At 35.8% G+C, this 13,143-nt stretch overlaps 1 pseudogene across 1 annotated transcript; it reads left to right on the top strand.

Annotated features, from left to right (window-relative positions):
* Nucleotides 1-5,654: 5,654 nt before the first annotated feature.
* LOC113451749 (vomeronasal type-2 receptor 26-like) lies at nucleotides 5,655-12,892 on the top strand (annotated as a pseudogene). The gene is made up of 5 exons (XR_015740257.1): nucleotides 5,655-5,939; nucleotides 6,184-7,035; nucleotides 8,376-8,603; nucleotides 10,510-10,636; nucleotides 11,994-12,892. The product of XR_015740257.1 is annotated as a vomeronasal type-2 receptor 26-like (transcript).
* The last annotated feature ends 251 nt before the right edge of the window (nucleotides 12,893-13,143 follow it).

The following is a 13,143-nucleotide window of genomic DNA, read 5'->3' as shown; positions in this document are numbered from 1 at the left end:
AAATTTTGTGATCTGACTGATAAATGTGATATTCTCCAACTGTAGTAATAGGATCTGGAAAAGACGCATTTAACCACATCTCATAAACAAATATAATGTTGAATGTGGTCATGCCTAATAATATGAGGAATTCAAGCATTTTGTTTATGAGGCTTCTTGAGTTGAGTAGTTTGCATTTTAGATATGTAGTAGTGGGTCTGGAGGAAGTGAGGGGCATGCCTAATGTTGGATGTTGGGGTGATGGTTATTGAGGTGTAAGTTGAAGTTCTTGCTTTAGATACATTTTGTGTGGTAGTCAATGTACAGGTTATTTCCTTGTTCATGGAGTCTTTTGAGCTCAGAGCATAGTTCACGGGATTGTACATGTTGCTGTAATGTTAGGTCACGGTGAGAACGGAGGTTCTTATAGTTGTGCTGCTCTTGGAAAGTGAATTTATAGTGTAAATGAATTTTTATTTGCTTGATTCATTTTTGCAAATGACTCTTAGAAGCATGGGGCCATTGAGCTGTCACGGTTTTTGAACTCTAGGCCAATGCAGGAAATGTCAAGTATTTTATCATTGGAGATGGTTGATGCTTGATAGTCACTGATGATGTTGCAGACATTTGTGATGTCATCATTGACATTGTCACTCTAGACCTAATAAGATGGTGTTGGGACACTTCTGTTCACTGTCGAAAGCTTCTTTGGTAAGGATTGGGATATTGTTATTTGTTGGATCTGTGATTTTTTGTGGATTGGATTGTGTTTGTTGGGTAGACATGTGATTTGTAGATATTGGATGTTCCTTTTTATGTTTTGTCTTTTTTTTTAAGGTTAGTCCATCTTTTATAGTGTCCAGGGATGCTACTATGTTGTCAAGGGATGTTATTCATGTTCCTATGGTATCAACTCTTTCAAACAGAGAAATATATTTGTGGGTAGAAGTTTTAACTGGATTGGAAATACAGTTAGCTATTTTTAAAAAAAGAATTCAGAAGGACAAGAGGATGAGGATTTATAAGGTGACTTGAAATAAGTGAAGTAATTATGTTGAAATGGCTCACTATATTTTATTAAAGAGGAAGCCTAAGATTAGAGAAGCCCTGCTGCCTTACTGGAGACAGGAAGTTAGAAGGCAGGGTTAGCCAAACTGATTTATTTTTTGCCAGTTTGTTCTCTAATGTAGCACATAATGCGCAAAAGTGAATAAATACTCTTAAAAAGTAAAGCCTCCAGAAGTAGGGATTAAGCATTTTGTTCTGGAGATGAGTGTCTTGGCTACGGAATTGATCTGTGCTGGGTGGTGGTGTGAGAGTGCATGTAGATAGCGGTTTGTATGTGTTTTCTTCTGGTAGATGGTGTGTCCTAGGGAGCATCTTGTGTGAAGAAACCCCAACCAAAATCCAAGACAAACCCCAACCAAAAAGAAACCCCAACCAAAATCCAAGACAGAGAACAAGAAAACGGCAAAGCCCTCCTCCCATATATAAAAGGCACTACAGACAAAATCAGCAAGATCCTCCAAAAACACAACATCAAAACAGCATTCTGCACAAACAGAAAAATATCCACCATCCTAAGAAACCCCAAAGACAAAATCGAATTAGAAAACCAAGGAGTATACGAAATCCCCTGCACTGCCTGCCCTACCACATACATTGGACAAACTAACAGAAGAATAAGTGCACGCATTGAAGAACATAAGAACTCAATCAAAAAGAAGAAACGACCTCTTCCTGGTCCAACACCTCAAAGCCACAGGACATGAAATTGATTTAAAAATACCAGAACTATCGCCAAAACCGAACACTTCAACAGCAGAATAATCAGAGAAGCCATAGAGATAGAAAAACACCCACACAGCATGAACAAACGAGATGACACCTCCCGCCTTCCAGCCATTTGGAAACACGCCCTCATGAACAGACGAGTACCTAACATGAAGAAGGACACCAGACCCACATCCATGAGAGCCACACAAGATGCCACCACCACACTTCCATGTAGAAAACAGACTCACACACACTCAGAAGATGAGACACGACCATGGACCAGAAGCTGCACTGCAGCTGCATCACTACCCACTTCAAACCCCTCCGAGCCATACATGAAGCAAACCGACACCCACTATGAAGATGCAGCATGACCACGAACTCGAAGCCAAACAGCAAGATCACAGCTCACCAACTCAAATCCCCAGCAACTAAGACTAACCTGAGCACAACCAAGCCCCCACCTGAACAGAACACGCCTCCAACCAATCAGAACACGGCTAACCCCCAACCAATCAGAACACAGCCAAACCCCTACCAATGAGAACACACCCCCACCCAATCAGAACACAGCCAAGCCCCCACCCAATCAAGTCCCACCCTCACTAGCAGTTAAAAGGAAGAAGCAGCTGCAATCTCACATCGCTCTGAGAAGCACAGAGCCGGAGACAGAAGCCTGAAGATGATGAATGAGACTTCATCGAAACGTTGCCTAGATACTTCGAATCTTACGCGGGAGAAAACCCGAACAACCAAAGATCCATATATATATGTATGTATGTATGTATGTATGTATGTATGTATGTATGTATGGTACTACAAACAAAATTAGTAAGATACTACACAGACATCACATCAAGATTGCCTTCAAAACAGACAGAAAAATAGCAGCCATCTTTAGAAACCCCAAAGATAAAATTGACCTGGAAAACCAAGGCATATACGAAGTCCCCTGTGCATCATGCCCGGCCACATACATTGGACAGACCAATAGAAGAATAAGTACCCACCTGGATGAACACAAAAATGCAGTCAAAAAGCTGGAACACACTTCCTCACTAGTCCAACACATGGAAGCCACAGGTCATAGCATCAACTTTAATAGCACCAAAACCATAGCCACTATAGAAAACCCCAGCCACAGAATCATCAGAGAAGCCATAGAGATTGAAAAAAGACCTGAAAGGATGAATAGAAGAGATGATTCCACCAGACTGTCAATCATTTGGAAGCCTGCACTGACAAACAAAAAAATCTCCACACCACAAGCCAGGCAAACACCTGGGCACAAACAGATTCCCCCTGATACCTCCAGCTCAAACACACCCCAACCAGGCACCCAGATGAAACCTAGCTTCCTAACTAATGATAGCCGTCCATTTACCCAGAGCCAAGCTTCACTAAAGGCCTCCAATAAAGTAACACAATGTTGCCAGCCAATCAAAATACAGAAAGAGCCAAAAAACAGACAGAAGATATTAGAAACACCAATCAAGCAGAACACAGCAAACTCCAAGACCAATAAACACAGACCAAGACTCCCAACCAATCAGGATGAAGAAAAAACCATTCTGGCACAGCAGTAGGCTAGCCCCAAATTTAAATCTGAAACCACTGTAAAAGTCTGACTCACAGATGAACACTATACAGAAGCCTGATGATGGCAGATGAGATTCTGCCGAAACATTGCTTACAACTTTAAAAGCACAACTACAAGATGTGGGAGAATACCCAAACAAAGCCGAATGCCATACACACCCACCCACCCACACACACACACACACACACACATGTTTTCTCAAGTTTTCATGGGTATTTATATGTATGGTATTCAGCTTTGTTCAGGTATTTTCCCACTTTAACCTACAAAACAGACAGAAGATATTAGGAACACTAATCAAGCAGAACACAGTAAACTCCAAGACCAATAAACACAGACCAAGGCTCCCAACCAATCAGGATGAAGAAAAAAACATTCTGGCACAGCAGTAGGCAAGCACCAAATTTAAAACAGAAACTGCTGTGAAAATCTGACTCATAGACGAACACAATACAGAAGCCTGATGATGGCTGATGAGATTCTGCCGAAACATTGCTACAACTTTAAAAGCACAAGTATAATAACGTGGGAAAATACCTGAACATAGCTGAATACCACACACACACACACACACACACATATATATAAACAAATACAGACACAGACACCTACACACATACATACATACACACATTTATGTGTTTGTTTGTATGTGTATACATATATTGAATAAATTTGAATAAATTTAGAAAAGGTATACATATAGTCCTTTGACTTACAAATTTCATTTACTGACCATTCAAAGTTACAGTGGCACTGAAAGAGTGACTTATAGCCATTTTTCACACTTATGACCATTGCATCATCACCATGGTCACATGATTTACGTTCAGATGTTTGACAACTGGTTCATATTTATTAAAGTTGCAGTGTCCCAGGGTCATGTGATTAACTTTTGTGTCTTCTGACAAGGAAAGTCAATGGGGAAGCCAGATTAATTTAACAACCGTTTTACTAATTTAACAACTGCGGTGAAGAAATGTATCAAGAAAAGTTATAAAATGGGATAAACCCACTTTAAAAAAAAGTTCACTTAGCAACATAAATTCCGGGCTCAATTGTGGTGTAAATTGAGGACTGCCTTTGTATATGATTTTTACTGAATAAATTTTAAGAATTATAGAAAAGTGGGGTGGGGGGGGAATCTTCCAAAATATCCTCCCAATTCTATTTCTCCAAGCATTTTCAAAACAGGTTAACCATCAGTGACCCAGAAGAGAGAAAGATGTTGTTCAGCTATGCAAAGAAAATTGCCAGTTTGCCAATGTTTTAAAGGTAATTATATCCTTATAAATAACTGAAATCAGTCTATTATCTATTATCTATGTGGGCCAAAATATCAAAGGTTTTTTGCAGACAGAAGAGAATAGGGACTGAGAAATAATTGGCATAAATACCTTTAGAGTCACCTAGGGGCACAAAGAGCTTCCTCCATGAAGTTCACTTCCACAGAATCTCTTCTTGCTTTATGTGGCAGAACCTCTAATTGACTGATAGATCGAAACATAACAATAGAAATGTTGTTTCTTCTGATGTTCTTGGTACCCAAAGTAGTTAGTTTGTGTTGCCCTGCAAGTGATGCTTTTCCTGTTCCACATGAGTGGTTCCAGTCTGGAGATCTCATCATTGGTGGGATGATGTCTCAAATTTTTTATAACTTTATTGAAATTGAATTTAAGGAGCATCCTTCTTTAAAACCTTATCAGTTACCACTGTAAGAATATTTTTCTTCAAGTGTGTTAGCCAGCTCTCTAAAAAAAAGTCTTATATGAGTAAAAGCTGTTTAACCATAATTTACATTTTAGATGTCATCTAAGTCTTCTTTATCTTTTCAATATATCTGGTTGTGGGGGAAGAAATATTTTCTTTAAGTTAAAGTTTTCCTCATGAAAATACTTTAAAGACTTAAAGTCTCTTTGATTCATACATTAAATCTCCAAAATAATTATTCAGGTTTTTTGAAGAACATTTAATGAGCTGAAATTAATTAAAAAAACAAACAAACATCTGCAAGCAGTAAATGAGTCATAATGGCTGAATCTGTTTATATTTTGTTTCATGATAAACTGATAGAAAAATAAAGGTAGTTTAGAAAACATTATTTTCCCTATCATTCATATTTATTTCAAATCATCAAAACACTACAAATTATTACAGTATATTAATACATTGAACCTAGCATCCTTCTACTTGCAACCAGAGATAGAAACCTTTGTTATATATTTAGAAATGATGGCACATTATAAGCATTTTGAAATCACTTCTTCAATGGGGGATTTAACTTATTGACAGAATAATAACCAAATTCTATCAAAACATCCTCACCTTGGCTTTTGCTGTGAAGGACATCAACGAAGATTCCCAGATCTTACCTAACATCACCCTTGGGTTCCACATCTATGACAGTTACTACAACCCAAGGATGACTTATCGCACCACGCTGGACCTGCTTTTCAAATCTCAGGGATTCTTTCCAAACTACAAATGTGATAATCAGAAGAATCTCATGGCCATTATTGGAGGGTTAGATGCCTCAACTTCTTCCTATATGGCAGAAAGTATAAATCTCTTCAAGATCCCACAGGTAATTTGGGGAGAGAAATAAGAGAGAAACTTGTCTTCTTTTGTAATGAACATTCATAAAATAAATATAATAAGAGAATAAGAGAATAAGAGAGTGGGAAGGGACCATAGATGTCTTCTAGGCCAACCCAGTGCACAAACCATAGACCCTTGGAGTTGGAAGCCATTAGAGTTCATTAACTTTCAATATTTTGTTCTTTGTTCTAATGAATAATGACTTTCTTTCTTTCTTTCTTTTTGTTCAGTTGACATATGGCTCCTTTGCCCAAGACGAGTTCCAGGCTACTAAGTTATCTTCACTTTATTGCATGGTCCCAAAAGAGGAGAATCAGTACACTGGAATTATCAAGCTTCTTCTCCATTTTGGATGGATGTGGATTGGAGTCTTTACTTTTGATAAGAATAAGGGAGAACATTTCTTGCAGAAAATGCATCCCTTGTTTTCCCAAAATGGGATCTGTTTAGCCTTCACACAAAAGATTCCACAACAAGCCCCATTCGAAGATCTTTCAGAACTTTTTGATCTAATCTCAATTATTTCTAATAAGATGGTAGATCAGAAAGCAAATGTTTTTCTTGTCTATGGCGAATCATTCACGGTTCTCTGGCTCAGAAGTATTGTATTTCTACGTGATTATGAAAATAAAGAGATTGCATCATTTAGAAAGGTTTGGATACTGATGTTTCCAATTGATTTCATACTGACAGGATTTCACAGGGCTTGGGATGTCCAGTTGTTCCACGGGTCTCTTTCATTTACAGTGCATTCAAGAGAAATTAGAGGCTTCAAAGAATTTCTTCAAGACATCACACCTTCAACCCACAAAGATGGATTTCTTCAAGAGGTTTGGGAGCAATTGTTTGATTGTTCACTTTCAAATGAAGGATTACCCTCAATGTGCAATCAAACTTGTAGTGGAGAAGAGAAATTGGAGAATCTACCTACACCTCTGTTTGAGTTTCAGATGACTGGCCAAAGCTACAGCATCTACAATGCGGTTTATGCAGTGGCACATTCTTTACATGAGGCAGTGAGTTCAAGAGCCCAACACGGAAGCATTAAAATGTTTGAATTTTCAAAACTGCAGCCTTGGCAGGTAATGTCTCTCTGCCACACCTATCTTTTATTTCAGTGAATAGCCTTTCTCATCATAATCTAATATCACTTTTTAAATCTAATATGGCCACAGGTCAATACAGATACTGAGGAAAGAAACTTATTAATATAACACCTGATTATGATTTATAGAATTTAAAAAAAAAACATGTCTTTGCAAATTTAATCTAGTCAATGGAATTTTTGTATCATAACAAATGGGTAAAAAAACAAAAAACCCTAACCGTCCACATCTGCAGGTTTCCAGATATTAAGTAACAGTGCAATTTATGTGGAAAATTGTCATAGCTTGCATAACAAGAGATGGACAAAGGAAGCGGTGCTTTATACAATCATTTAATATTACTTTTCATTATCCTTTCCATAAATAAAAAATATCCAATTTAATTAAAACACACATGATAAAATATAATTGGTTCTCTCCTCTCCCTCTCTCCCTCCCTTCTCCCTTAAAACTCAAATTCTAAAATCTGGCTTAATGAAATTTGTCAGATCCCAGGCTCCCAAATAGCTTGAAATGAAGAAAGAAAAGATAAGGTTTTAAGTGGCATAGGTTTGATCAAGAAGCTTCAACACTGGAAGTTTTTAAGAAGAAATTGAATAACCATTTGTCTGAAGTGGTATAGGGTTTCCTTCCTAGAGGGTTGGACTAGAAGACCTCCAAGGTCCCTTCCAACTCTGTTATTCTATTCTATTCTATTCTATTCTATTCTATTCTATTCTATTCTATTCTATTCTATTCTAATTCCCAATGCTATGCTGTTCTAGTCTATTCTTATTCCCAATGCTATTCTATTCTATTCCTATCCCTATCCCTATCCCTATCCCTTATCTATTCCTATTCCTATTCCTATTCCTATTCCTATTCCTATTCCTTTCTGTTCTGTTCTGTTCTGTTCTGTTCTGTTCTGTTCTATCCTATCCCCATCCCCATCCCCATCCCTATCCCTATCCCTAACCTTATCCCTTTCCCTATCCCTATTCTTCTATTTTACTCCTATTCGATTCTATTTGATTCTATTCAATTCTATTCTATTCTATTCTAATTCTTTAAGTAGTGAACAGAAATCATATACAAAATAGCCTGTTTTTAGTTCACTTTTAATGATTAACACTATTTACTATTATTCCTTAAAATAAGATCAAATTAGTAATAGATTAAAAATAAACATTTTCATACAACACAGATTTTCAATTTTATCAATGTATCTATTTGAGAATTATTACAAAAATAGGAAGAGTCACTGGAAAAAAATTGAATACAATGTTTTTCATTATTATCCTTTCAATTCCCTTTCTCTTCCATTCACTTTCAAGTAGCTCCATCCATTTCTTCAAGGCAGTTCTTTTAACAATTCAGCTGGGGAGAGAGTGTTCCTGAATAAAGAAGGAGCAGCAACTGGGGGATTTGACATCATCAACTTGATCACATTTCCTAACAGATCCTTTCAGAAAGTTAGAGTTGGAGACTTAGATCCCAGTGCTCCAAAAGGAAAAGAATTATTAATTGATGAAGATGCAATTATCTGGCAGCCAGCTTTTGACCAGGTTTGGAGTCATTTAATTAACTATATTTTATTTTTATTTTTTTAAAATTTCAACAAAAACAACAAATAAAACCATCTTTCAATTTTACAGTTTGTCAATTGGGCTCATATATCTTGTATGCATAATAATATTATTGTACATTTCTTAATTATATTTACAAACCATTCAAATCAATATTTTATATCATTGTTCAATTATTATATTATCATTATCATATTAATTGTTATCTTTTAAGAACATATCTCATCCTTGCTAAGTTATATTCATTCTCTTATTCAAATTTAATCAATTATAGTATATTATTACTGTTACTACATATTTCAGTTTCTTATTCTTCTATCTAACCATTCATAAAATAACTTCCAAATCTTATAATATTCTTTTTCCTCCTGTTCTCTAATTGCCATTGTTTGTCTATTCATTTCCTCACATTCCATTATTTTCTTCATTGTTTCCTCCTCTGAGGGAATTTTCTCATTTTTCCAATTTTGTGCAAATACAATTCTAGCTGCTGTTAATACATTAATAATCAAATATGTAATCTCTTTATTATAATCTTTAAGTAAAATCCCCAATAAAAATATCTCTGGTTTTAAATCTATATGTTGTTTTATAATTTTTTTTCAACTACATGTATATTTTAGTCCAGTATCTTTTACTTTCTATGCATGTCACCACATAATATGATCCAGATATCTGATGACATATCCAACATTTGGCCAATTTGTCTTTAAACATTTTTGCTATTCTTGCTGGGGGTAGATGCCACCTTTAAAACATCTTATACAAATTTTCTTTATAGGCTGCTGACATTGTTAGTTTATAATTTGTAGTCCATAGTTCTGCCATTTATCCAAATCTATCCCATATCCAAAAATGTTCCCCCATGCAATCATTATTTCTTTAACTTGCTCTTCTAATTTCACTCCTAATAAATAACCATATATTTTTTAGATCATCCTCTCTTCAGTGCCTCCATATGTCTTTGATGCTTAATTCCTCTGCCATCTGAAAGAAAGATTTTGGCAATGTCTTTGTATTTTTTTTAATTCACTTTCTGTGTTTTATAGTCCAATCTATATCTATAATAATGTTAAAGTCTCCAAGAATGCATATGTTATCATATTCCAATTCAATTATCTTATGTAGTTTCTTGTAAAATTCATCTTGTTTTAATTAATTAACTATAATTTGATCCACTATGACACCATGAAAATGTTTTTGTCTGTATATATCTTTTCTTTTAGTCTTTTTCCTTTGTTGAAAGAAAAAAAATATATGTTCTGTACAAATGCTTGGTTATGTTCAAGCATTAACCAGACAAAATGACATTACAATGTGAAATGCCAGATTTTCATGTTTCAGCTACATTTCCATTTCAAATCATGGAAGTCATGTTGTTTCCATAAGATTGTTATCCCTGCAATTCTTCAAACAGGCCATGAAAATTCTTTCCTGCCACTAAAGAGAATAATTAAACACTGTTTTTTTTTTTAAAAAAGGAGGACATAGTGGCTCAGGGGCTAAGACTCTGAGCTTGTCAATCAGAAAAGTTGGCAGTTCAGCAGTTTGAATCCCTAGCACCGCATAAGGGAGTGAGCTCCTGTTACTTGTCTCAGCTTCTGCCAATCTAGCAGTTCAAAAGCATGTAAAAATGCAAGTAGAAAAATAGGGACCACTTTGGTGGGAAGATAACAATGTTCTGTGCACCTTTGGCATTTAGTCATGCCAGCTACATGACCACAGAGATGTCTTCAGACAGTGCTGGTTCTTCGTCTTTGTAATGGAGATAAGCACCACCCCCTAGAGCTGGAAATGACTAGCACATATGTGTGAGGGGAAGCCTTACCTTTACCATTTTTTTAAAAAAAACTTTCTTTGAAAAACCTTTCATATTTATGACCAGGTACTTCCAATTTCTCTCTGTAATGGGCATTGTTCCCCTGGATACTGGAAGAAAGAGATAGAAGGAGAACAATTCTGTTGCTATGAGTGTGTTTCATGCCCAAAAGGAAAGATTTCAAATCAAAATGGTAAGTGAGACAGTCCATCAAGTTTTCACTTGATTGACTTAAGCAAAATGTAATTAATCACTTTAAGATGTGTATAAGTAGTAGTTTTATGAGTTCTTCAGGGTGAATGTTCCTTTCTATACTATATAAGAGAGTGGACTAGACTCTCTTGTTCAAAATTCAAAGTTTCTGCAAGATTTTAGCAGATAGAGTTTCCTAATATGGGCCCAAAATATATATCCATATCTTCTATGATCACATCATCTATTTATTTATTTTTCTTATTTTCAACTTTATTTGCCTATTGAGGGTTTATTTTGTTTCCTGTAAAATTAATAAAGAAAAATATTTGTAGCTCAGATCTTTCATTGCCCAGCTAGGTAACATCTTTAGGACTAGCTTTGATGATGTTAGTTTGGGTAAAGAAACATCTGCAAGAAAACAGACAAGTTGACAGAGCATCAAGGATCCCTTCTGAAAGATTGTTCACTCAGTAAACAAATACATCATAGATGTTATAAATTTGGGATATATTATGCTTATTTTTTTTAAAAAAAACCGCTTCTTGGTGTCTTCTATCTTATGATGTCATCTTTATAAATTGTAATAATAACCTAATCACTGTAAGTCTAGTGAAGGAATATCTGACCTAATAAATATTTAGGAAGTAAAAAAAAGACTGCTGGAAAAAGAAAAGCTAAGTACTTTATTCATAATAGAAAAACCTAAATAAATATATCATTTGAGTCAATTAGCAATGATTTAACTCATTTGTTAATCTTTTTTCTTTTTAGCCTACATTAAAGTATAATTTGGAGGCCACCAATCTCTTCTTTTAAAGAAGGAGTAGTAATAATGAGAGTCAAGTTAAATTTATACTACTAAAGTTTAAATAAACCATGAGTTTTTAAAAATGATAGTGTAAAGCTCAACACTAAGGTCAGTTTGTCTATAAATGAACACAGACAATTTTTCTACTTGATCTGCCATTTTCCAGCTCTTCTCCATAAAATTGGAAAGAAAGTGAAAGCAATTAAGATACAGCAGATAAAGATTTGTGAATCAACTAATTTTCTAAACATAGAGCACAACAAAGGACAGGATTAATATACCTTTATTATCTTGAAAGCAAGCATAGAAGTTTTTTTTTTCACTTGTTGGATCCAACATATTTTTTCAATATTGATTTCAAAGAATAATTGCCCTTCCTTGACATGTACTTTGTTCTATGGGAATCCTAAATAGAGGAAAATCTGCATTTTCACAGAATCATGTCCAGACTAATAACTGGTGGAAATAACTCATAAGAAATAGCAGTGAGTATCCACTAGGAAAATAATTTTTGAAAATATGACAGATGCCTTGACTTTTCTTCCAGATATGGATGACTGTTTTGAATGCTCAGAAGATCGCTATCCAAATAAAGAAAAGAAAGGATGTATCCTGAAACCAGTGGTCTTTCTATCATTTGAAGAACCCTTAGGAACTGGTTTAGCCTCAGCTGCTCTTTATTTCTTCTTCTTGACATCTTGGGTCCTTGGAATTTTTATTAAGCACAGGGATACTCCCATTGTCAAAGCCAACAATCGGTCCCTTACCTACACCCTTCTTGTCTCCCTTCTGCTCTGTTTTCTTTCTTCTTTGTTGTTCCTCAGCCAACCTGGCAAAGTGACCTCCCTTCTCCAACAACCAACTTTTGGCATCACCTTCTCAGTGGCCATTTCTAGTGTACTGGCCAAAACCATCACTGTGGTTGTGGCTTTCATGGCTACAAAACCAGGATCTCAGATGAGGAAATGGGTGGGGAAAAGATTAGCTTTTTCAATTGTCCTTTTCTGCTCCATCATCTAAGTATGTATTTGTATAATTTGGTTGTCAACATCTCCCCCATTCCCTGAGTTGGACATGCACTCAGAGCTCCAAGAAATGATTTTACAATGCAATGAAGGATCAGAATTCTTCTTCTACTGTGTCTTGGGCTACATGGGTATCTTGGCAATTGCCAGCTTTATTGTGGCTTTCCTTGCCCGTAAATTACCTGACAGCTTTAACGAAGCCAAATTCATCACCTTCAGCATGTTGGCTTTTTGTAGTGTTTGGATCTCCTTCTTTCCAGCCTATCTGAGCACTAAAGGAAAAGCCATGGTAGCTGTGGATATCTTCTCCATCTTGTCCTCCAGCACTGCATTATTGGGATGCATATTCTTGCCAAAGTGCTATATCATTGTTTTCCGGCCTGAGCTAAATCAGAGAGAGCAACTAATCAAGAGGATTTAGTACAGCATGTGATTTTCCTCACTATGAAAAATTGCTGACAATAGAAAGACTGTCTGCTATCTCCTGCAAATGTATAATTTTAATTTCTGTCAAAGGAAGATTTATGGAGGGTTATTATTGCAATTAAGATTTATTATGTTTGGCCATTCCAAAAAGCAGAACATTCAGATTCAGCCACAATTTTTTTTCCATACAGTTTCAACCTTGTGAACTCTCAAGCTTCCCCTTTCCACTATGCATTCAAAATGGAC

Source organism: Pseudonaja textilis, chromosome Z, assembly GCF_049901715.1.
Source record: "Pseudonaja textilis isolate UNSWEBS1 chromosome Z, rPseTex1.2, whole genome shotgun sequence".
Lineage (NCBI taxonomy): Eukaryota > Metazoa > Chordata > Lepidosauria > Squamata > Elapidae > Pseudonaja > Pseudonaja textilis.
The sequence above is the reverse complement of the archived record's forward strand: the minus strand, read 5'-3'. Positions and strand labels throughout refer to the sequence as shown.